General features: G+C 46.6%; 2 long non-coding RNA genes across 2 annotated transcripts; one reads left to right on the top strand and one right to left on the bottom strand.

The window, feature by feature from the left end:
* Nucleotides 1–8497: 8497 nt before the first annotated feature.
* On the bottom strand, nucleotides 8498–12256 carry LOC311590139. The gene is made up of 3 exons (XR_014776781.1): nucleotides 12119–12256; nucleotides 10874–11364; nucleotides 8498–9388 (listed from the first exon to the last, which is right to left on the bottom strand). It is a non-coding gene; the product is annotated as an uncharacterized lncRNA (long non-coding RNA).
* A 341-nt stretch (nucleotides 12257–12597) lies between these two features.
* On the top strand, nucleotides 12598–23638 carry LOC311590140. The gene is made up of 3 exons (XR_014776782.1): nucleotides 12598–12731; nucleotides 20013–20201; nucleotides 23141–23638. It is a non-coding gene; the product is annotated as an uncharacterized lncRNA (long non-coding RNA).
* The last annotated feature ends 447 nt before the right edge of the window (nucleotides 23639–24085 follow it).

Raw genomic sequence — 24085 nt, 5'->3', positions numbered from 1 at the left:
CCTCAGAGAGGCCAGGAGCCTGGTAGCTGCTCAGTCCACCAGACTGAATGTCTCACCAGTCTGGCCCGGAGGGCCTGGAGGACTCCCGGAGGGCCTGGAGGACTCCCGGAGGGCCTGGAGGACTCCGGGACAGCCTGTGGTCGTGAGTCTGTGTTGGAAGCCTGGAGAAGCTGGTTCTAATACCAGCAAAGGGATGACAAAGCAGAGGGTGGACGAACTTGGCCACAGAGTAAAAGCGAAGCTCCTTCTTCCCCGTCATCAGTGTCTGCGCTGTCACCAGAAGGCCAAGCAACATCAAGGAAGTCCTCCACAGGGGTGCCGGGCAGCTTGTCTTTTAGTTGGTTCCAGAGCCAACCAAGTTGACAACCAGGACTGAGCATCAGAGCAGCCGCCATCTGTTTTGTCTTTACAGGTCTGACTGTTCTGGAGGTCTCATGTTGTTGGGATCACACACGTGACCTCTTGTCTCCGCTTGTCCTTTTAGTGTCTTTTTAGAAACACATTGTATGTATGTGTGTGCTCAACCCATTTCATATTGTCTGGTAATAAATACTCTATTGTACGGTGCCCAGGTGTCAGCTGATAACTTTCGGAGCATTCCCACTTCTCGGCTGTTAAAAAAAGTGCCACGAAAGCTGAGCGGTGGTGCACACGCCTTAACCCCAGCACTTGGAGGGCAGAGATAGGTGGATTGCTGAGTTTGAGGACCAGCTTGGTCTACAGAACGAGTTCTTGAACAGCCAGGGCTGCACAAAGAAAGCTGTCTCAAAAACAAAACAGAAAACCCAAAAAACAAAACAAAACAAAACCCCAAAACAGCATTTCTCTAATAGCTAGAGGCGTGGAACATTAGTTAGCTGTGAGAACATGTGTCTAAAATCCCAAAACTTTGGAAGCGGAGGCAGGCGGGAGGGCTAGGAGTCCAAGGCGAGCCACCTGAGCCTGTCTCAGTTACTGCTCTATTGCTGTGAAGACACACAACGACCAAGACAATTTATAAAATAAAGCATTTAGGTCGGGCGTGGTGGCGCACGCCTGTAAGCCCACCACTCGGGAGGCAGAGGCAGAGGCAGAGGCAGGCAGATCTCTGAGTTCGAGGCCAGCCTGGTCTACAAAGTGAGTCCAGGACAGCCAAGGCTACACAGAGAAACCCTGTCTCAATAAATAAACAAACAAATAAAAATAAAACATTTGATTGGGAGCTGGCTTACAGTTTTGGGGTTAGAGCATAACCGTCATGGTGGGGAGTGTGGCAGCAGGCAGGCATGGCGCTGGGGCGGCAGCAGCGAGACTGCGTGCTGTTGTTAATTTATCGGTTATTATGGCAGTATCACCCGCTAGCAATTAATCAAGACACACATACCTGTTATATTTAAGAACAGCCTTAGTTAACCTGGGGCAGGGTAGATGGTAATCCTCTAAACTACTTCCCATGGTGTGGAAAGTGTAGAATCCCTGCCCCAATCCCACGGCGTCTAGTTCTAATAATTTCTTTTTTTTTTTTTTAGATTTATGTATTTATTATTATGTATACAGTCTCTGCTTGCATGTACTCCTGCAAGCCAGAAGAGGGCGCCATATCACATTACAGATGGTTATGAGCCACCATGTGGTTGCTGGGAATTGAACTCAGGACCTTTGGAAGAGCAGGTGGTGCTCTTAACCTCTGAGCCATCTCTCCAGCCCAGTTCTAATAATTTCTATCAAGCTACTTCCCATGCATAATCCCATACATTTGCTAATTATCATCATCTGGGCCAAGTCTCCATCCGCTCTGGCCATGTGCTTCTCCTCCACCTAACCCATCATGGCGACCTTCTCCTCCTCTGGTCTCTCTTCCTCTCAAGATCCTCCCGTCTCCCCCAGCCCTGGAACCTTAGTCACACCTATCCCATTTGCCCTGCCCGGGTGTGACGGCCTTTTATTAATTAGCATCAAAATACATCAGATCAACAATTTCCCTAAATAAAAGGCCATTTTTATACATATTAAAAACAATTATGAAAAATTATAAAAACCACTAGGTAAGACTTATATACATAATGTCTAATTAAAAGGTGTTTGGCAACCTTAGAGAAAACATTATCTGTCTTATTTTGATGAGTCTAAAGATTTGAATGAAATCAGTATCTATCAAAGTTCAAATCTATCAGCCTAAAAGTATCTATCTAGACCTGAAAGTATCTCCTTAACTCCTAAACAACTAAGCTTAATTTTATTTTATTTATTTATTTATTTTGGTTTTTCAAGACATGGTCTCTTTCTCTGTGTTAGCCTTGGCTGTCCTGGACTCGCTTTGGACCAGGCTGGCCTCGAACTCACAGTGATCCACCTGCCTCTGCCTCCCGAGTGCTAGGATTAAAGGTGTGCGCCGCCATGCCCGGCTTAAGCTTAATTTTGAAACTATTAGTTTTTATAATTTTTCATAACTGTTCTTTGGCAGCGCCGCCCCTTTTGGGATTTTGTTGGGGATGAAGCGAGGTGTGTAGGAGCCGCAGGTCATGACACCAGGCAGACCAGTGCGGCATCTTGGGAGGTTTTGACGTGGTTGGGACGTCTCGGTGCCTGTCCTAGTCCAAAAGACTGTATATCCGTTCCCATGGGTCAACAGGAAGTCTGTGTGCACAGTCTGAGTCCGGTTTTTCCCATAAACTCCTTCATTGATCCCTAAGCCTCTTCTTAGCTACTTTTAGCTTTAGTTGGCTGTAACTGCAGCTATAGCAGTTGCTCCTCCCACTGCCGGGAACATATTAGAGGGAGGAGTTTTGCTTTTAATATTTAACATTTTAGCTGGGCCTGGCGGAGCATGAAAGGTAATACCAGAACAAAGAAGGCAGAGGCTGGAATATCAAGAATTTGAGGCCATCTTTGGCTACCTGCTGAGTTCAAGGCTCATCCTGGGCTACATGAGACCTTGTCTCAAAAAATGAAACAAATCAGCCGGGTGCGGTGGCCTGGAACGCACAGTGCAGCAGCAGAGACAAAAAGACCCCTCCTCAGCAAGGGAATGAATGGCAAGAGGTCAGTCCCAGAAGTCGTCCCCTGACTTTCGTAGACACCCCTGGCACAACTCACACGGAGGTTATGGGGGAAAAAATAGCAACAATCAAAAGCTTCTAAATAGGCAAATCACAATTTGATTAAAAAAAATCAACCACTGTGGCTGTGTTGTTTCGCATGGATAACTTCACTGAACCTTGGTTCTGAACACCCAGCACACACAGTTAGCACTGTGGGTGCCATCTTGCCAGGCAATGCAAGGCCACGGAACATGCCGGAAACACTGCAGCTCAGACTCAACACGTTCCTATGGTCCCAGGTGTGTACTTTTACTGTGCATGCAGAGTTTTCCACTCACAGAGAAACACGGTGTCTAGTGACGAAAAACAAAAAGCAATTATTTCCCCACTGCCATTCCTCAGCAACGTAAGCATCACGTTACTGCGTCTTTGGTTCATATTGATGTTAGGATATTTCATTTTTTTTAAATGCTTTTTTTTTTCAAACCAGTGTGGTATGAAGCTTGGTGGCAGAGCCGTTGACCAGCATGTAGGAGGTCCTAGGTTTACACTTCTGTAGCAGAGAGACAAAATGGCTTTGGGGTTGCTAATTTGAGTTTCATTTTTATGTATGACACTCTTCCAGTATTTCCTGACATCTCCCTTTAGTATGTATGCCATCTGGGTATGTGTTTATGTGAAGTGTCATTCTCAGCATTGATAATTATAAAATCAAAATATCGATCAACTCTGAAAAGCATTGGAGATGCTGCATTCATTTGGAATCAAATATTCATCCCAGAGTTAATTCTTTATGCAAAACTAAGCAATCCTGCCATTAATATGCAGATTTACCTTAATCAGCTTTGGTTTTTAGACATATTTGTTCATTTATTTTGTGAACTTGTGTGGGTGCACGTGTGCCATGGCATGCGTCTGGACGACAGAGGACAACTGTGGGACTGTTTTCTCCCACAGTGTGAGATCTGGGCATCAGACTCGGGTGGTGAGATTTGGCAGTGCATGTTCTTGTCCACAGAGCCATTGTGATGGCCTGGCCTTCATCCTTCATAGTTGGTGAGATCCGTCTGGCTCTGTGGCTCAGTGGGTGAAAGCACCTGCCATGCAAATCCAGCAATGTGAGTTAGGTCCCCAGAACCCATGGGGGAAAAAGAGAACTGACTCCCCAAACCTGCCCTCTGATTCCCCCATGCACACAGTAGCGAGAATGAGTCTGCGCTCACCCATGCTATAAATACCTAATAATAAAAATGAAAATTAAACCTTAGAAGATATAAATATTAAAACTACGTGTGTACCAAAGAATTATTTTAAAAATGCATTTCTTTATGACTTACTATCAGTAAGATCTTGGCTTATTTTATCTATCTATCTATCATTTTTCCCTGTGTAGCCCTGTTCTTGAACTTACTTTGTAGACCAGGCTGGCTTTGAACTCACAGCGATCCGCGTACCTCTGCCTCCCAAGCGCTGGGATTAAAGGCATGGGCGGCTGCACCTGGCTAAGTCTTTAATTCATATGCCTATTTTACATACATATTTGTGCTAGTTAGTAGTTAGGGGTCATTTGGGAAGAGGAAACCTGAATTTAAAAAATGCCCTCCCCAAATTGGTCTGTGTACAAGACTGTGAGGAAGTTTCTTGGGTGACAATTGATGTGGGTGGCTCCAACCCATTGTGGGTGGTGCCGTCCCTGGGCTGGTGGCCCTGGGTTCTATAAGAAAGCAGGCTGGGCAAGCTATGAAGAGCAGGTCAGTAAGCAGCACTCCTCCATGGCCGCTGCATCAGCTCCTGCCTCCAGGCTCCTGCTCGGCTTGAGTTTCTGTCTTGTTGTCCCTCAGTGAAGGACTGTTACCTGAAGGCATAAGTGAAATAAACCCTTTCCTCTCCAAGTTGCTTATGGCCATGGTGTTTTGTCACAGCACCTAACAAAGACACCCACAGATCTGGACCCATGTAAAGTTTTCTTAGGAAAAAAAAAAAGGATTTTCTTTTCTTTCTTTATTTTTTAAGGTTTATTTATTTATTAAATGTGTATGAGTGTTTTATCTGCATGTACACCCGCAGGCCAGAAGAGGGCACCAGGTCACATTATAGATGGTTGTGAGCCACCATGTGGTTGCCAGGAATTGAACTCAGGACCCCTGGAAGAGCAGATGGTGTTCTTAACCGCTGAGCCGTCTCTCCAGCCTTGACAGGAAGGACTTTCAGATGGAAAGCTTCCGAAGCCCTGTCTCTGGCGAGGATGCTGCAGTGACTAACCATCCTGTAGAAGAAGCATGCTCAACGCCTCTGCTCAGAGCTGCAGGTCCAGCTTCCCAGGCCTTGTTCTCAAAGGCCAACCCTTGTGTACAAACATGTGGGGCTTAAACGTTGTTCATGGCTTCGGGGACTGGGGAGATGACTCGGTGGTTAAGAGCAGAGAACGCAGGTTTGACTCTCAGCAGCCACATGGCAGCTCACAACCAGTTCCATGTAATTCCAGTTCCATGATATTTAAGCCCTCTTGCGACCTCTGCAGGCACAGCAGGCATGTGACACGCATGAAACACCTGCAAAGCAAAACACCCGTACACATAAAATAAAAATTTTAAATATATATATATTTTAAACTTAAAGCTGCTAGCAGAATATGCTACTTTGTTGCTTGTAGCATATTGCCACAAAGGACCTTACAGTGCAGTGGGTTAGACTTCTGATGTGCATCCCGCTGGGCTGAAGCCAGCCTGTCAACAGGGCTGACATAAGGATTGGAGGCTCCCACTCCTTGGTTTTTCTAGCTTCTTCAGGATGCTCCAACTCCTTTGCTGGTGAGCCCTCTTCTCTCAACAGCAGCTATGGTTGTGTTTTCATTTCACATGACTTTAATCTTACTACTAGACTTCCATGGTTTTTTAAAAAAAACAAAACAAAACAAACAACAAACAAAAAACAACTCTTTTCTGCCTCCCTCTTCCACTTTCAAGGACCACGTGATTATGCTGGGCCCATCTAGAGAACCTATTTTACGGTAAGTTGCTTAGCGCCCCTCCTCAAGGTTTACATTTCTAGGTCCTGTGGATCAGGATGTGGGAGGCCAAGGGATGTTACCCCGCCTACCATGTCCGCTACTGAGTGGAGGTTCCTCTGGCCTGTCTCCAGCCAGGCCGCCTTGCTTTGCAGAAGCTTGTTGGAAAACAGCTAGCGCATGTAAGTCTCTTACTTTTCCTAGCTCCATCTCCATCCTGCTCGAAAAGCCTGGTACTCAAGAAACACTTTTAGGGGGCTGGAGAGATGGCTCCCCAGTTAAGAGTACTTGCTGCTCCTACAGAGGACCAGAGTTTGGTTTCTAAGACTCACGCTGGGTGTCTCACAACTGCCTGCAACCCCAGCTCCAATGGGCCCAATGCCCTTCTCTGGCTTCCATGGGCATCTGCCCACATCTGGCACACACACAGAAACACACAATACACATATGTAAAGTAACTCTTATTCTCCTGATATAATGGTCTCAGAGGCACCGGGTGGTGGTGGCGCACGCCTTTAATCCCAGCACTCAGGAAGCAGAGGCAGGAGGATCTGTGAGTTCGAGGCCAGCCTGGTCTACAATGTGAGTCTAGGACAGCCAAGGCTACACAGAGAAACCCTGTCTCGAAAAACAAACCAACAAAAAAAAAATTTGTCTCAGTGGCTTACAGCCTCCATCTGCTAGCCTAGGCTTACTCCTGGAAACTTCTAGCCTCTGTACAATCTAATCTAGACCTAGGATGTTTTCAGCCTCTGAGGCTTACTGCTGAGTAAGCCCACCCTTTTTAGTTTAGTTTAGTTTTGTTTTGTTTTTTTAACTCTGGCTAGCTGGTTCAACTCATCTGTTCTGGCTCCAACTCCTCTCCAAGCTGACTGATTCAAACTGGCTTCTCTCACTTCTCTGTTTCGCTCTGCTTGGCCTCAAACTAACTCTAGTGACCTGTTCTTATCTTCTGGCTCCTTCTCATTCTCTGCTTTGTTCTGACTTCATCTGTGTCTATCTTGTTCTCTCTTCAACCTTTGTCTGTAAAACTGTCTCCTCTCTTCTCTCTCTCTGTGCTGCTCTCTCTTAAGCCATCTGTCTTTCCTCTGTGATCTTGTGTGAGTTGTCAAATCTTTCTCTGATTCATCACTTAATCTTACCCTCAGTTAGATGTCACCTTGAAACATGTATGCTTCCTTCCACAAATTAACTTTACCTTCATTAAAGGGTTAAAGGTGTGTGCTAAGGATTATGTCTGTATTCCAGCCAAAGTAGCCCTCTTCTGGCTTCTGAGGGTACTGCACCCACATGCATCGTCTTAGTTACTTTTCTACTGTTGGATAAAAAACTGTACCGACTTAAAGAAGGAATGGTTTATTTGAGGCTTACAGTTTCAGAGAGGTGCCTGTTGCCACCGCAGTGGGGACTGTGGTCTGGCATCAGGCAGGCACGGTGATGAAATGAAGCAGCAACTGAGAGCTCACATCAGGATCTACGAGCAGGAGGCAGCAAGAGCCCATCCCTAGTGACTTCCCTCCTCCAACAAGCCCACATCTCCTAATCCTTCGAAGTCAGCCCCAACTAGGAACCACATATTTAAATGCCTGAGACTTATGGGGGAGACATCTCATTGAAGCCACCACATGCACATATTCACACACACACACAGACACACACACACACACACACACACACACACACACACACACACACGCATGTAATTAGAAATAAAGTACATTTTAAAAAGTTTATTTATTTATTTATTTATTTATTTATTTATTTATTTATTATGTATCCAGTGCTCTACCTGCATGTACACCTGCAGGCCAGAAGAGGGCACCAGATCTCATTATAGATGGTTGTGAGCCACCATGTGGTTGCTGGGAATTGAACTCAGGACCTGTGGGAGAGCAATCAGTGCTCTTAACTTCTGAGCCATCTCTCCAGCTCAAAATAAAATATCTTTAAATGTTAGGTTCAGTAGTTTTACAAAATTATTCACAAGAAGTAATATATTAATAAGCTTCACCAAAACATATTTTTCTTTTAGTTTTACAAGATAGGGTCTCTCTGTGTAGCCTTGGCTGTCCTGGACTCGCTTTGCAGACCAGGCTGGCCTCAAACTCACAGCGATCCACCTGCCTCTGCCTCCCAAGTGCTGGGATTAAAGGTGTGCACCACCACACCTTAAAATCTAAAATAAGTCCTGAACCCCTCTTCTTCCCTCTTCCTCCCCCCCCCCTCCAGCTCCCAGCAACGCCACTAGCATACGCTCTGTGCACACACAGGAACCAGCTTTGATGTGTGTTTAGGAGTTTGAGTTAGTCTGTAGTCTTCACAGACGTAGGCTCAGACAATGTGCAGAACTGTTTTCTTACATTTTTGTGGTGCTTTTAGGATCATCAGTGGAGCAGTAACCCCCTGCCATTCCTTGCTATGGATGAACAGTATCTCACTGTGTGGAAACAGTATACTTTGTTAGCCTGTCAGACAGACATGCGGACCATTTCTACTTCTTGGCTATTATGAATAATGCATATGAACATTAGTGTATAACTTTGAACATTATGCGTGTATTTTGCCTGCCTGTGTGTATCTGCAGCATGCGTGTGCCTGGTGCCCTCAGAAGCCGGAAGAGGGAGTCAGATGCCCAGGAGCTGGGCTCGTGTGTTGCTGTGAGCTGCCATGTGGGGCTGGGAACGAAACTCGGGTCCTCTGCAAAAGCAGCCAGTGCTCTTATCTGCTGAGCCATCTCTCCAGCTCCACCGTATAACTTTTTGTTGTGTAAATACATGTTCTCTCAGGTATATAATTAAAGTCAAACTTTTTGGGTCACATGCAGGTCCATGCTTAACTTTGTGAAGACTCTCATTTTTCCAAAATAGATGCACCCTTTACACGCACAGCCACAACTGGTGAGACCTCTTCCATGCCCCAACCTGCTCTTGCCTGTATTATTAATAACAGTAACAGTAAAAAATTAATATTGTTGTGTGTATTCTGTAACTAATACTGCAGCTCAATTAATGTGTATTATTAATAACAATAATAATATAATAAATTAATAATAATAATGATTATTATTTTAAATGTGTTTTCTTCTTCCCTCAGGTAAAAAACAGTCACTTCTCAGGGAAGCTAGGTAGGAATCCTTTCAGGGTATAACAGTGTTAGGACCCTTTATTGTCGGTTCAAGGAAATGTGGTTGGTTTCATTTCCCTCCCTTAGCCCTGCTCTCTGTGTTTATCTCCCTTCCTGATTTCCTCTTTTACCCATCAGGTCATCTCTCTTCTTCCCAAGAGGCGCAGGAAAAGTGTCGGGAGATTCAATGAATTCAATGTCTAGCTCAGTATAACAGCCTTGGCATAAGTGCTCAGATCTGGAAAAAACCACAGTGTGAAGGGTTAGCAGTGTGTTGTCTGCAGTTACATCCACAGCCACGCCTTCCCTGCCCAGCTAATCATGCACACTGCGCCCTGGCCTTCCGCCCGCCTTCCTGTAACGCGCTGCAGTTGTTTCCTGATGTGTGATGCTGTGTGAGGACTGACCAGTGGCCTGTAAGTAATCGTGTTTTCTATCCTTTCCATTTTAGTTTTTCGAGACAGGGTTTCTCTGTGTAGCCCTGACTATCCTGGACTCACTTTGTAGACTAGGCTGGCCTTGAACTCACAGCAATCCACCTGCCTCTGCCTCCCGAGTGCTGGGACTAAAGGCGTGGGTCACCACTTCCTGGCTTCCATTCATTTCCTTAATTCATGAATATAATCACCTGTGTGGCATTTCATTTCAGATGCAGAAAAAGTAACTTGCGACTTTCAAATTTTTACTCCAATTATGCAGTTTAATTGTAAGTTAACAAACGCAGTCTACCTCTGAAATGAGAACCCAAGTCCCCTTGGTCCATCTCATTTCACATATTCCTCTTGAATTAGGATGAAAAGAAACAATAATTCAGATTTTGTTTTGTTTTTTGAGACAGGGTTTCTCTGTGTAGCCCTGGCTGTCCTGGACTCGCTTTGTAGACCAGGCTGGCCTCGAACTCAGAGATTCACCTGCCTCTGCCTCCTGAGTGCTGGGATTACAGGTGTGCGCCACCACCACCCAGCCCAGATCAGATTTTGAGATGAATCCATTTTTTAAAAACAAAAATAAACAAACAAGAAAAAAAACCCAGAAGTTTGTCCATGTGTACCAGAGCATGTCTGCATGTGCCTGCCCAGGGCTTAGGGCGGGGTCCTTCTCCATCTCTTTCCACCTTTCCTTGAGGCAGCATCTCTGAAATGGAAGCTAGCCTAGCTGCCCATCTAGCTCCCAGGGCCCTGTCTCCACCTTCTGAGGGAGCTCTGGAGTTACAGGTGGGCCACAGACCAAGCACTTTGACCAGAGCCTCTCCCCAGCCTAACAGGACAAGACTTAAACTGCCAAAGAGTCTGGGCAATTCTGAGCAAAGCAAAAACTCCCATCACTTACAGAAGATTACATTTGTTGCTCAGGGGAAGAGTCAAATAAATATGACCGCAGGGACTCACGCATAGTATTTTAACTACTCCCATGGAGAGAAATGAAATCACTGATTTCTCCAATATTCTAAAAGACCCTTTAGAAACTTGATGTTGGGGCTGGAGAGATGGCTCAGTGGTTAAGAGCACTGTCAGTTCTTCCAGAGGTCCTGAGTTCAATTCCCAGCAACCACATGGTGGCTCACAAGCATCTCTACTGGGATCTGATGCCACCTTCTATCATGCAGGTGTACATGAAAATAGAGCGCTCCCATACATTAAATAAATAAATATCTTTAAAAATGTTAAATTTTTTTATTTTAAATCTCTTTCCCTCCCTCCCTCCTCCCCCTCTCTCTGTGTACCTGTGCATTTAGGCTTTCAGGAGTCAGTTTTCTCCTTCCACTTTATGGGTCCTGGGGATTGGACTCAGGCTGGGTGATGAATGCTTTTACCCACAGGTCTCCTTTGGAATTCTAAAGAATTTGGAATGTGATTCTTTCTTGAAAGAATTTTGGTTTAGCAATGCCAATGAATTGCCTGCCAGTCCTTGTTAATTCAAGGAGTCTGTCTACAGACTGTGGTAAATTTGTTGTGTAGATTTGCACAATTTGTAGAGAAAGAAAATTACAGCGCTCACCGCAAGGGCAAAGGCAGTCTTCCGATGAGCCCAGCTCCCAGGGCCAGATCTTCCCACAGTGTGATTACTAATGGCAGGTGGGGGCGGGGGTTGAGGCAAAGGCCACCTTTTTCAGCTGTAAGAAGCCCTAGTCCCCCCTGGATTTGAAGCCACCACAGCGAGGGAGTCCATTTGTCCTTGAACAGTGACTATGGTTTGCGCCACCTGCTGGAGGTCCTGGGTAAATTGGGAAGAAAATTGATGATACAAGCTAGGGAAGAGGTCAGTCCTGCTGCCCAGGGTGACACCCACAGTTAGTCCTGCAACAGCCCAGAGGGGCAAGATTTGAACTGCCCTTTTATTATGTCGGGCAGCTACTAAGTCCACGTCCGGAATCGGTAGGGGCTCCTCTCCGTATATCACCCCAACATGGGGAAGAGAGACACCAGCGTGCAAACTCCTGAGCAACCAGCAGGTGCTGTGGGCTGAGCTGAGGTATTGAGAGTGTTTCATGCAGTCTAGGGGGTTTTGGCAGAATGTGTCCCAGATGCCTTAAAACAGTTTGCCATGTCAATGAAGGGTCACTGGAGAAGCTGTAAGTGGCAGTTGTGAGCTAGTCGCAGGAGGAACACACAGCCAGCAATCTCCAAGGTGGCCGGGTTGGTTGACATTAAGGAGCCACTAGGAACCGGGTTCGGTGGCACACACCAGTCATCCTAGCATGCAGAGGTAGAGAGAGGAAGATCTCTGAGTTCAAGGCCTGGTCTATAAAGGGAGACCAGGATAGCCAAGGCTACACAGAGAAACCCTCTGGGGGGGGGGGAAAGGGGGAGGAACCTGAGGTCAGAGTCCGGAGGTTTGTATCATTCAGGAGAGAGGATGTTAAAGCAGCAATGAGTTTGGAGAAGTGTCTAATTACCTGTTCTACAGCCTCTATCTGCAGGGGTTGGATAATCAGGACATGTTTTCTCTGAATATGTACCGTGCTTACCGGGTGTCTCAGGTTGAATCCACGGTAGAGGTTACCAACCCACCTGGGGTTCCATGGGTCTTAGATACGGAAGTAGAGATCCTTATCTTGAATGAGAGGAGAGACTTGGGGTGAGGTTTCACGACTGGCGAGTGGTAGTGGACAGACCTGTATGGGCAGCCTCCATATCTATCTGATCACGGTTTACAGTGACCTTTAAGACAAAAAGGTCATTCAATGAAGGAGCGGTGGACACAGGGGTATGGTTCTGCGTCTCTCCCAGACCGCTGGTCTCCAGGCCGGTAAGGGTGGAACGTGGAATTGAGATCCTCGCCAAAAGATCTCTGGTTCAGCCCGAGATGCAGGAGAAAAGATTTCCCGGCAACACGTGTTCCTGCTCTTTTCGCTGGGCTTCCAGCACCTGGCCAGGTGGCTACCGGGAGCTTAGGGCTCCAAAACCCGAGCCAGGCAGCAACGAGGGCCTGACCTGACTTGGAGGAGTGAGTGGCTGGTTCTAGAACAGTCGGTAATAGAAGCTTGGAGCTCCAAAACCAAGAAGCAGTGACAGGATCCCAGTTTGGTTCCGGTGGAGAGAGTGGCTGCTTCGAGAACAGCCGGGCACTCACCTTCGCAGGTGGGCACTATGGTAGGCGGAGGTGGGGGTGTGGCCGAGGGGTAGGCGGAGGTGGGGGTGTGGCCGAGGCCTGGGTGGTAGCGTGAAGATGGTGGCAGCTGTGCTGGCACGCCAGTGAATGGTGGAAGCTCAAGGCGGCCATCAGCATGCGGCTGCCTGCCTGGCAGGCAAGCTGGACCAGGGGTCCAGCGGTGAATTCTTTGGGGAAGAAGGGAGCACTTTCTTCTGATGAGTCTCAGACGATCATGGTCATGGTGGAGAAATGGAGGGGGCGGGGGAGGGACCATGGCTAAGTGTACCTCCATATCTAAGAATATCAACCAGAGGAAACCCGGCATGGTGGCGCACGCCTTTAATCCCAGCACTCCGGAGGCAGAGGCAGGCGGATTGCTGTGAGTTAGAGGCCAGCTTGGTCTACGGAGTGAGTCCCGGATAGCCAAGGCTAACACTGAGAAAACCTGTCTCAAAAAACAAGAAGAAAAAAAAAACCAGAGGGGTGCTGGACACTCAGTGGTCACTTCCTTGGATCCAGTCTTGCCGGAGTTGGATGGAGCAGCCTATCAACCAGTCAGAAAAGTGAGCTTTTTTGCAGGTGAATGGAAATAGGGTCCCGGCGTGCAGCTTTGACCCACAAAGGGGAACACAAGCACCGGAAGAGTCTATCAAGTCGCAGTACCAACATTATGATCAAAACGATGGATGCCATAAAGTCACACCGTGTGTCGGATCTCATGCGGGAGGCTTATTGGGAGTGGGTATACTGAGGCTGCCTCTAGGTGAGGGTGGAGGAAAAGAGAGAGTGGGAGGAGGAAGGGCTGGCCTTTTATAAGGGGGTGAGGCGCATGCGCAGGGGGAGGCTATGGGACAGTGGGAATGGGTCACGTCTTGGCAGCTAGTGATGATGTATCCTGCTGTCACTGGGTCCCTGGGGCAGGCTGTGGAGATGCCTGCCTGCTAACAAGGACTATCAGAAGAAACCCTGGGAGGTTTTTGTTTTGTTTTTCAGCTTGATCCAAGCAAGAGTCACCCTGAAAGAGAAACCTCAACTGAGAAAAAAGCATCCCCTTCAGATTGACTTTAGGCAAGCCTATGGGATAATGTCTTGATTAAGATTGATAAGGCAAGTCCCAGCTTGCTGTGGGTGGTCCCGGGGTGTGGATAAAAGCAGGCTAAGCAAGGCATGGGGAGCAAGCCAAGAAGCAGCACCCACTTTGGACTCTCCTTCAGTCTCTGCCTCCAGGTTCCTGCTCCGACTTTCCTCAGTGATGGGAGCCAAATAAACCACAGTGTTTATCACACCAGTAGAAAGCAAACGTAGACAGGGCATGTGTTACAGGATATTTGATTATTATTATATATAGAAAACCTAATTGTTAGCAAAATATAAAGCCTGAACAAATACTGCATTTGTCAGATGCAGCTAGGTGTGCCCTGAAGAGATGTGTGGTTTGGGTGTGCCTCTAAAAGCCTCCATAGATAAGAATGCTGAAGAATGGAAAGTTCCTGCTTATTCTAAGGCTCGTTGCTTGGGAGAGGTCTTGTGGTCTTTGCCCTATGACCCAAGGCAAAATCAGCTGGGTGGCTTCAAGCTACCCCACTGTAAAGGTGAAATTGTTTTGCCCCTGCTGACCTGGCTTGGAGCCCCCACACCCACCACGACAGTACATGGTTCAGCCTGTCAAGTGTGTAGGGGAAGGAGCTAGAGACTTCTTTGATAAGCAAGTGGACTTTGATAGATCTCTGTCTCTGTCTCTGTCTCTGTCTTTCTGTCTCTGTTTCTCTCTCTGTCTCTCTCTGTCTCTGTCTGTCTGTCTGTCTGTCTGTCTGTCTGTCTGTCTCTCTCTCTGTTTCTTTCTTCCTTGGCTTGGCGCTCTTCCTTTTTGTAGGCGCTCTGGGTAAGAGTTCCTCTCTCTGGGTTTGCAGGAACAGCAGAGGAGCAGGTGGCAGGACATGGGTAAAACAGTATCTAGGAAAGAGCGCTAGAGAGCCCCCTGGTTTTGGAGGAGCCCAAGAGAAAGGCAGACTAGCTGAGTAGAATGATACAGACAGAAGGCGATTTCTACAGAGCTAGGAGGTTAGTTGCAGGATCAGGGTTGTATATACATTGTATATACTTCAGAAAAAAAAGTTACCTTGCTGAGCTAGTGGGTTTTTACCTCAGTTTCTGCCTCTTGTGTCTTTATTGTCTTTATTAGATAACATCAACAGTAGCAGGCATTGTCTTCAGATTTGGGGGGATGCCTACTTATAGCCATCAACAGTAACATTTTGTGGATGAAAATCGGGCAGCAGTGTTCTGCTTTATTTTGCATTTTGGTGTGTGCTGGAGGAAAGGAGGGTTTGGAGGTTTTTCTCTGGTCCTCAAGTACATTTCCCAAGCCCAGTGCTACCTGGGCCTGCTGTAAAAATAATGTACGGGCTTTTCTGCTACCCTCTAGCTCCCAAGTAATGGTGTGGTGGTGGTCTGTGTTTCCCTGCTGCTGCCCTCGATGTCCAGGCCAGGGGCTGTTGGCTTCCCTTCCCGGTGGGGGTGGATGGGACCTCAGCATCTCAGGTTCCGCTTTCCCCAGGAACAGCTGGAGTGCTCAGAGTGAGGTCCATACGCAAGGCTCCCAATCTCACTGGGAGTGTTGAAAAGAAATTTTCACAGGGTGTTACAGTTAGCTCTTTTTAATGAGATTGCTGGTACCAGATGACAGTGGAAACTTGGGTGTTCCAAAGCCGGGGATGATACCACAGAATTATAGCCCTTCAGTTAAGCTGTGGTGCTAATGGCGGCAGCGGCAGATGATGCCGGCTGACACTGCACTGTGCCTTTACAGTTCAGCAGCTTGCCTCTTCTTCAGCAGTGACTGAGGCAGCAATGGCTGCCTGGCCAGAAGCCAAGCCCAGAGGGTCTGGTGGTAAATTCTTCAGGGAGGAGGAAAGCCGGTCCTTTCCCAGAATAAATGAGGAGTATCAGGCAGTCATGGTGGATGAATGGAGTGAGAGAGCATTTATTTCATGAACCAGGGACATTACAAACCTTGTGCAGTGGGAGGGGGGTTTGGGGGTGAATGTGTTTGGTTCTCTGGGGCTAAGGATATCAGGGATCCTTCATTTACATGCAATAGCACAGACCTATCATAAGAGGAGGAACACAGTGCGTAATTATGCTAAGGGTGGGGGAAGAGCTCCACGTATGGTTAAAGGTCATTTTCTGAAAGCTAAGTTCTCCTTAGCAGAGGGCGGGTATTTCCAGGAATCCTCAGGTGCTTGCTGAACAGATTCTACTAGAAGAAAGAGAGTTGAACCTGTTATTTCCCCCAAGGACTATGTGACATTCCTTAGGTAGAGAATGTGGGGATCCAGGCTCCCCAGTTCAGGCAGAGAAGAGGGAGCCCTGCTGACGGAGGGAATCTGTCATTTTTACACTAAGCTCGGGGGATCTGGTAACACCAGGCTTTGACCTTAACAGCAGAGTCCTACAACTCAGAAACCTATTATTCTAGCCCGTCCACACTGGACCGTTTCCCAGCCGTGTGCCTCCACCCGCCCCACCCCTGTTACCTGCCACCTAGCCTCTTGCTGGCTGCTCCGACTCCATCTTTGTCCTCAAGGTGACTCCTCTCTCGTGGCCACCTCCTCATGGTGATCTTCTCTTCCTTCCTTTTCTCTCTCACTCTACCTAGGACCCCCTCCCTGGGATCAGAAGTCCCACCTCAACTCTCCTGCCCAGCTACTGGCTGTTTGGCTCTTTGTTAACCAACCAGAGAGGATGGAGAACAATTTTTTACACAATTCTTCCATAATAATGTCAATCCCCATATCTGGACTGCAACCAGATCTCTGGGCACAGAAATCAGCATCTGAAAACGTAGTGCACAAAACCATCCCCCCCACACACACACACACTGTAGAGCAGTTGCTTCTAACCTTAATTGATTATTAAGGTCATCTAGGGAGGATTGGGTGTGGTTTTAGATAGGGCCTGCCTATGTAGCTAGGGCTGGCCTTGAACCTCTGCCTCCTGCACACTGGGATTACAGAATATTTACCATGTTGTACAGGTGGAGAAATTTTGAGAGAATTAACGCCTTAGTCCTATTCCCAGTCCTAATTTTGTTTATCTGAGATAGCCTAGGCATTTCATTGGCTGATAAAAATGAGAAAAATAGTGATTTTTTTCCATCTGAATCTTGACAATAATCAGAATTAAGAGCCATTGTTAGGGGCTGGAGAGATGGTTCAGTGGTTAAAAGCACTGGCTGCTCTTGCAGAATACCACAGTACCACAGCTGGAGTCCCGGCACCCACCTAGCAGCCTGCCTTGTAACTCCAGTCACAGGGACATTATAAACCTTGTGCAGTGGGAGGGGGGTTTGGGGGTGAATGTGTTTGGTTCTCTGGGGCTAAGGATATCAGGGATCCTTCATTTACATGCAATAGCACAGACCTATCATAAGAGGGGGAACACAGTGTTTAATTATGCTAAGGGTGGGGGAAGAGCTCCACGTATGGTTAAAGGTCATTTTCTGAAAGCTAAGTTCTCATTAGCAGAGGGTGGGTATTTCCAGGAATCCTCAGGTGCTTGCTGAACAGATTCTACTAGAAGAAAGGGAGTTGAACCTGTTATTTCCCCCAAGGACTATGTGACATTCCTCAGGTAGAGAATGTGGGGATCCAGGCTCCCCAGTTCAGGCAGAGAAGAGGGAGCCCTGCTGACGGAGGGAATCTGTCATTTTTACACTAAGCTCGGGGGATCTGGTAACACCAGGCTTTGACCTTAACAGCAGAGTCCTACAACTCAGAAACCTATTATTCTAGCCCGTCCACACTGGACCGTTTCCCAGCCGTGTGCCTCCACCCGCCCCACCCCTGTTACCTGCCACCTAACCTCTTGCTGGCTGCTCCGACTCCATCTTTGTCCTCAAGGTGACTCCTCTCTCGTGGCCACCTCCTCATGGTGATCTTCTCTTCCTTCCTTTTCTCTCTCACTCTACCTAGGACCCCCTCCCTGGGATCAGAAGTCCCACCTCAACTCTCCTGCCCAGCTACTGGCTGTTTAGCTCTTTATTAACCAACCAGAGAGGATGGAGAACAATTTTTTACACAATTCTTCCATAATAATGTCAATCCCCATATCTGGACTGCAACCAGATCTCTGGGCACAGAAATCAGCATCTGAAAACGTAGTGCACAAAACCATCCCCCCACCCCCACCCCCCACACACTGTAGAGCAGTTGCTTCTGACCTTAACTGATTATTAAGGTCATCTAGGGAGGATTGGGTGTGGTTTTAGATAGGGCCTGCCTATGTAGCTAGGGCTGGCCTTGAACCTCTGCCTCCTGCACACTGGGATTACAGAATATTTACCATGTTGTACAGGTGGAGAAATTTTGAGAGAATTAACGCCTTAGTCCTATTCCCAGTCCTAATTTTGTTTATCTGAGATAGCCTAGGCATTTCATTGGCTGATAAAAATGAGAAAAATAGGGATCTGATGCCCTCTTCTGGTCTCCTTGGGGCACTGCATGTGCATGGTGTGTAGACAACATGCAGGCAAAACACCTGAACACGGGCCGGGCGTGGTGGCGCACGCCTTTAATCCCAGCACTCGGGAGGCAGAGTTGGGCGGATCGCTGTGAGATCGAGGCCAGCCTGGTCTACAAAGTGAGTCCAGAACAGCCAAGGCTACAAAGAGACCCTGACTCGAAAAACCAAAAAAAAAAAAAACAAAAAAAACCAAAAAACACCTGAACACATTTTTAAAAAGGAATTTTGTCTGAAAAGTTATAAGGAATCACATTATTGTATATTTACATAAAATTACTTATAATACACATAAGTCTATATGTATGTATACATACACATATAAAGTTTAAATGAAATAGTCCCATTTGGGTTGATGATACTCTCCCTAAAACTATAGACTAACAAAAACCCCCTAATATCAGTGTAGGCCTTGAACTTTTTCTTTTCTTTTCTTTTTTTGTTTTTTTGTTTGTTTTTTCAAGACAGGGTCTCTCTGTGTTAGCCTTGGCTGTCCTGGACTCACTTTGTAGACCAGGCTGGCCTCGAACTCACAGCGATCCACCTGCCTCTGCCTCCCAAGTGCTGGGATTAAAGGCGTGCACCACCACGCCCGGCTTAGGCCTTGAACTTTTTCAAACCTACTTTATTTGGGGTCCTTTAATGCCTATCCCCGCCTTGCAACCCACCTACCCTAGACAGGAGAGAAACGAGGTTAGTGGGAACAGCAGATGTAGACCTCCTTAGACTCAGTTCCTTGGAGCAATTCCACTTTCATAGGCAGGATTCCAGCAGACCCGTTAAACAGCAAAGCAGCAATCCAGCAAAGGCGACTGCAACCACAGCAGCAGGAATCTGGAGCAGCTGCTGGAACCCGGAACCTCAAACCATTCTCTGGCGGGTTCTCTCTAAGAGCGTCTACAAGCGGAGTGATGAACAGCCAAACGACAGGAAACAATGCCAAGCCGAACCTCTTATTTTGGGATATATGTGTGTGTGTATACACACAGACACACAGACACACAGACACACAGACACACACACACACACACACACACACACACATATATATCTCCTCTCAGAGTCCGTACTAGGATGTTTATCAGCTGCCAAAGACCATGCCAGGAAGAGGCGATTCCTCTTCAAGTGGGCAAACATCATGTGTCCTCTCACAAGTCTGTTTCCAGCAAACAAACACCACATAAGTCCCTTTCACATCCCACACCTGGCATCAAAACAAAAATGTTTACATCCACTACATAGCAGACATAAAAAGCACCCTGTTTACTTGTTGGTCAGAACTGTTCCAGAACAATATAGGCCATTGCTGTCGCCCTTGGCTTTCTCCTAGAGATTGGACATAAGTCCTTATTGCTGTAGACACCACGCACTCGAGACACAGGAGGCCAGCTGGATCTGACCGGAAAGCCTTCTCCGTGAGGACTAGCTTTCATGATACCGGAAGGTACTGTGCAGAGAGGGAGACAGATAACCAATAGCTCTAACCAGCCATGGCACCTATGAACTACATAACACGACACAATATCCTCACATGTGAAATAATGGCACACATCCCCCAGCAGCAACCGACTGCTCTCTAATTGGACTTAAAGTGCACTCAACAAGAGGTAAATCGTGTCTGGTACTAAAAAACCAGCCAACTATCTGGTGTAGATAAAGTCACGGATCTTGGACTAGAACCTACAACTGCCAGTTTTCTAAATCAGCAAGATTCTTTTTTAAAAAAGATTTATTTATTATTTATACAGTATTCTGCATGCCACAAGAAGACGCCAGATCTCATTACAGATGATTGTGAGCCACCATGTGGTTGCTGGGAATTGAACTCAGGACCTCTGGAAGAGCAGACGGTGGTGCTCTTAACCTCTGAGCCATCTCTCCAGCCCTATCAGCAAGATTCTTCACTACATTCTAAATATGCATTCCTAGGCCCTCAGGTAAGTGTAGTTCTCACCCCTCATTAAAGAAATGTCTTTTGCAACAGTCAGAGGTCATTATAAAAAAAACAACAATTTAAAAAACTACAACTGATAAACACAGAGCACAGATAACTTCGTGGTGCCCAGCTCCAACTGACATATCTACAACACAGCTCCTGCACCCAAGGCTCAGGGATCACAGCAGAAGAGGGGGCTGAAAGCTTGTTAAGAGCAGAGGACCTGGAAATCGGCAGTGAGATTTCCTCTCCTAGTTATGTCAGAGAAGCGACACCCATGTAGTTGCACCAACATAGCTTCCCAAACAAGGGAACCAACAGTTGTGCTAATGTGGAAAGTGGAACTGTTACAGGATATTTGATCCCATTGTGAACCCCAAGATTGTGAACTATAAAAGCCTGTTTCCTGTTTGGTGTGGTTCATCCTCAACACACACCTTTAATTCAAGAGCTCTGTTTATTGTAAACAGGTGATTATGGTTTGGCTCAGCCCTAACACACACTTTTAATCCAAGAGCTTTCTATACACAGGACTTTAACAAAGTTAAGCCTGGGTTAAGAGACCGAGCAAGAAACCAGCTGACAGGGATTAAGTAGAAAGAGAGACTTGAGAGAAGAGGATTTAAGACAGTGTGGAAAAGAAGAAAGAGTTTTTTGGCTTTTTCCTCCTGGGCTGTCAGGTGAGCTAGCAAGCTTTCGGTTTTTGGCTTTTCCCCTCAGAACATGAGTTAAGTGGGAAGGTCAGCCGGGTGCTTTCTCTGCCTCTCCGAGCTGGCACGTGCCCACCCCAGCATCTGGCTCCTGAGTCTTTTTTGAGTTTTTCCTTCCAAGTTTGGGATTGTTCTTTCTTTATAACAACAGGTGACCTCATGGATCCTCTGTCACGACCCCCCACCAGTGGAGTCTGTGTGACAAATGTTACTGGGAACCCAAGGCGACGACCCCTAGGCAAGGGAGAGCCTCCTGGAACGGTCTGATGTTCCTGACAGGAGTAAAGGATTGCGGTTTTTCTTCTCACTCATTTGTTTTGGAATATCTTGTCTTTGTTCTGTTCTTCTGACCTACTACCATATCAAGTTATGTTTTCAAACATAACTGTGTTGCTAGGAGACGCCTTAACTTGAGACCGCAGCCAAGGGTCATTCAGGCGGTTTTACCACCAAGTTCCCTTCCACTTGTCAATAAAAACATGGCTAAGAATTAATCATAGTTTATATTATGACTTACAAATAAAGTGTTTAAGAACGCCCCAGATAGTGACAGAAGAGCTAAGAAAAAACTGTCTTGACCCACAGGCGTTTGGCATAACGAGAGAACACTGATCTTTGATAAAGAGGGCATATGCACCGACACCAATCTAATGACTTATAAATGATTATTCAAAATTGATGACAGCATTATTGCTCTGCATCCTGTATTTTGAATTGTATGGGAAAAAAAGTAACAATGAAAAAACACCTCCCCCTGTTTCAAAAATGTGTAAAAACCTGGCTTGCTAGTCTGAAAAATACACTCAGATTCAAACTGTACCTCTGGGTTTGAGTTTGTCTCTATTTGTCACTCGCCTGTCTCTGCCCATCAACACTTTGAGAACTCCTGTTCCCAAGGACCTATACCCAACTGAGACGGTCGTGGCAATCCTCAACCCTAGTTCAATACCAATGATCAGCCCTGAACACACACACACACACACAGAGAGAGAGAGAGAGAGAGAGAGAGAGAGAGAGAGCGCTAAGAAGGGATGTGGGGAGTGGATGAAGTCCCAAGTGAACGTGTGCTGTTGACGTGGCTCAAGGACCCTCACGCCTCGGACCCACGGGCATGGCAATAACATCCCCCAGGCTCAGGCTCAGGCTAAGGCTCAGGCTCAGAGAAATGGGAGAACCTTCCTCTGGTCTGTGTGAGGATTTGACAGTGTACAGTGTGCTCAGATTTTAGCAACCGAAGTTCTTCCACCAGGACCTACTGTAACCTGTCATCAATCTTGAACCACCATTCATAAGTCATTAGATTGGTGTCAGTGCATGTGCCCTCTTTATCAAAGGTCAGTGTTCTCTCGTTATGCCAAACATCTGTGAGTCGGGACAGTTTTTTCTTAGCTCTTCCACCACTATCTGGAGCTTTCTTTCTTTCTTTCTTTCTTTCTTTTTCTTTAAATTTATTTATTACATATACTGTGTTCTGCCTGCATGTACACCTGCAGGCCAGAAGAGGGCACCAGATCTCATCATAGATGGTCATGAGCCACCATGTGGTTGCTGGGAATTGAACTCAGGACCTCTGGAAGAGCAGACAGTGCTCTTAACCTCTGAGCCATCTCTCCAGCCCCATCTGGAGCTTTCTTAAACACTTTATTTGTAAGTCATAATACAAACTATGATTAATTCTTAGCCTTCTTAGCCATGTTTTTATTAACAAGTGGAACGGAACTTGGTGATAATATTGCCTGAATGACCCTTGGTGGCAGTTTCAAGTTAAGGCGTCTCCTAGCAACACAGTTACATTTGAAAAGTTCTGATAAGAAAGTAAAAAACAAAGACAGAATGTTCCAAAACAAACGAGTGAGAAGAAAAACTGCAATTAGTTACTCCTGTCAGGAACGTCAGACCTGTTCCAGGAGGCTCTCCCTTGCCTAGGGGTCGTTGCCTTGGGTTCTGCAGTAATGTTTGTCACACAGACTCCACTGGAGGGGTTGTGACAAAGAACAAAAAGCCAAACCTCTTGTTTTGGAGCTCATATATATATAATCTCCTTTCAGAGTCCATACTAGGATGTTTATCAGTTGGCAAAGACCATGCCCCCTGCAAGAGGCAGGTCCTCTTCTAGTGGACAAACATCTTGTGTTCTCTCACAAGTTTGTTTCCAGTGGACAAACACCACACACCCTCACACAAGTCTGTTTTACACACCCCACACTTGGGGTGTTTACATCCACTGCAGGTCACCAGGTCCCCTGGAGCTGGAGTCACAAGCGGTTGTCAGCTCGGATCTTCTGCGAGAGCAGCAAGCAGTCTTGACTTCTGAGCCACCTCTCCCGCCCTCTTTAATTCCTTTGTCATTGGAGACAACGTCCCACCGTGTAGCCCAGGCTGGCCTCAGATTGCAGTCCTGCTGGTCGGATGATAGACACGTACATCACGGTGGTCACATTATGGTTTTGATGATAAAGTGGAAAGAACGGACTTCCAAGCCCGAAAGTACAAGTCCTAACTGCAGGTTCGCTGTGGAATCTGAGGGAGGTCACCTAACCTCTACCCCTTATTTTTCTCCATCAGTGTGATGGGGAACATCACAATGTGCACATCACAGGGTGGCTATGATGACTGCAGAATAAAAAATATGCAAGCTCTGCTTAGATGGAAATGCAAGTTGTCCTTGCAGACTGCTTATTGCTCTGCATCTCGTAGATTCAAGTGTAATAAACATTAAATATTTAAAAGCGAAGCAAATTAAAAACGTTGAATTTAAATGTTCTATAAACACGAAGCAAGGGAAGCACACGTTATACATAATGCATCTTTTATTTATTTATTTATTTATTTTGCTCTCCTCACCAACATGGTGGCTTTAGGTTGGTACAACATGCTTTTCAAAATGGTGGCATAAATAACGGTTTTCCAGAATAGAACTTCCCAGGGAACAGTGAGGGTTGGTTGGGAAGGAAGCAGGAAGCATGTATGAGATGTGTGTGCAGGTGTGCAGGTATGAGATGAGTAAGGCTGAGGCCTGAGAAAAGCCATCCATCACAGCCCCAAGGAGAGCCATCACAGTGGCACCAGCACCTGTGACCTTCGGATGCTGCAGAGCAGGGCTGGCAGCCAATCTGCAGGGAGATGGTGGGAGGGCTTTCCATGAGAGCAATAGAGTGTAGCTCAAAGAGATGCC

Source organism: Acomys minous (genome assembly GCF_964271855.1).
Source record: "Acomys minous genome assembly, chromosome: 19".
Taxonomy (NCBI): Eukaryota; Metazoa; Chordata; class Mammalia; order Rodentia; family Muridae; genus Acomys; species Acomys minous.
Note: the sequence above shows the minus strand (reverse complement) of the source record. Positions and strands in the feature narration are given on the sequence as shown.